Genomic DNA, 1,791 nt, shown 5'->3' on the forward strand with positions numbered 1-1,791 from the left:
CACGTGGCGTAACAAAAGCTTTTGAGAAGGGAAAAAGTTCTTCTTATCGGTAACGCCTTCTACTAAACAGACTGTGACAAGGGTTTCTTTATTACTTTCGTTTGCAGTTCTCTCAGGAGAGGCGAAAGAGTTACACGTTTAGTAATAGACACTCCCTTTCACGTATAAATTGCATTTTTTTAATAAATAAATAAATGGTGTATCATGGGTTCTATACTGAAGGATGCAAGCGCTCGCATAAATTAGTGTTTTAATATGAATTACACCAGCCAAACTGATCCTGTAACAATAACCAATACAGAAATTCGTTTATTCGAAAAGATGTGTTGGAAAAATTTGTCAGGAGTGGGATTCGAACCCACGCCCTCAGAGAGGACCAGAATGCCCATGGCCCTTCTATCGGAAGGGAAGTTTACCTTGAGTCTGGCGCCTTAGACCACTCGGCCATCCTGACATAGAGGTTGCTTTGAACTCTACTATTTCAATATATTGATTTTACAATTTTAGTTTGCTTGTGGATTTTATGTAGACTGAAATAATGTCACTATAATTTTCATTGTTCTTATCACTACGAAAAGTTACATCAAGCGCGTTTTTTGGCCATCGTCAGTATAGTATTACAAGCACGATACCTTAGGATTTAACTATTTAATCTAATGCTTTACCTATATAAATTTGTCTTTTAATTATGGTGTCTCTTACAGTAGAATTATTTTCCGCAATCATTAATATATTCTTAGGTTCAGGGATTCACGTCACTTCGATGAGGGCGAGAACGTTGAAAAGAAAGATGATTTGTTTTATTGTTTCACATTACAGTTAAGTAAATATATTTCTGGCTATTTTTTAAAGATAATGTTTTAATATGAAAAGAAACCGTAGTATCAGAGTTTCACCAAATCGTGTAACGAACTGATAATTTGTGACAGTGATTCACGCACAGGGTCTCCCACGAAGCGGTGAAAAATATGTTACATCGGTCAAAGTTATCATTTCAGAGACAAGCTAATACGTAGCCCTAGTTGGAATCAACTAAGTATCTGATTTATTTTTTGTTTGCATGGTGAGAGGTCCTTATAATCCTAACGCGGAAACTGTCCTGCTACCCAAAAGTTATAGAAATATTACTCGAAATAACTGCAGTTAAACATTACATCTCACAGATATCATAGTGGTTCCGAGCACCTGTATCGAAACATGTTCAGTCTGTAAACAATTTTTTTTCCTCGATACGTCTGAATATTACTTTTAAAAAATCAAAATAGCTCATCATTTAAGTGTCATCGGTATATTTCCATTAATATGCCTGGGATATTCATTTCTAGCAATAAATTTGTTAGATCTATGAGATACCATATCAGTATCCATATCCTTTGTGGTAAATAATCTATTGGGAAGAAAAATCAGTATCCATACCCTATACAAGTCATTGCTTTCCCAAAATAAGGTCGATACTTCCCTTAATGATCAACAGTATCATGCATAGTCAGGATGGCCGAGTGGTCTAAGGCGCCAGACTCAAGGTAAACTTCCCTTCCGATAGAAGGGCCATGGGCTTTCTGGTCCTCTCTGAGGGCGTGGGTTCGAATCCCACTCCTGACACGATTTTTAAATGAAAAGGTAGTTTTCCATACTGCTACATCTGACGTAGATTGAATTAATTCTGTACATAAGTTGGTATGTATTTGTGTGTGCGCAGGGAGGCTCCATTGTAAAGAGATCTCATGCATACCGGTATGTGTATATATATCACCATGTGCATGGACGTACATTGAACGCGCATTGCACGTT

General features: G+C 37.0%; 2 non-coding genes across 2 annotated transcripts; one reads left to right on the forward strand and one right to left on the reverse strand.

The window, feature by feature from the left end:
* Positions 1-337: 337 nt before the first annotated feature.
* Trnal-caa lies at positions 338-454 on the reverse strand. The gene is made up of 2 exons: positions 417-454; positions 338-382 (listed from the first exon to the last, which is right to left on the reverse strand). It is a non-coding gene; the product is annotated as a tRNA-Leu (tRNA).
* Positions 455-1,485: 1,031 nt separating this feature from the next.
* Trnal-caa lies at positions 1,486-1,602 on the forward strand. Its single transcript has 2 exons — positions 1,486-1,523; positions 1,558-1,602. It is a non-coding gene; the product is annotated as a tRNA-Leu (tRNA).
* The last annotated feature ends 189 nt before the right edge of the window (positions 1,603-1,791 follow it).

The sequence above is a fragment of the Penaeus monodon genome, chromosome 23, assembly GCF_015228065.2.
Source record: "Penaeus monodon isolate SGIC_2016 chromosome 23, NSTDA_Pmon_1, whole genome shotgun sequence".
Classification (NCBI taxonomy): Eukaryota; Metazoa; Arthropoda; class Malacostraca; order Decapoda; family Penaeidae; genus Penaeus; species Penaeus monodon.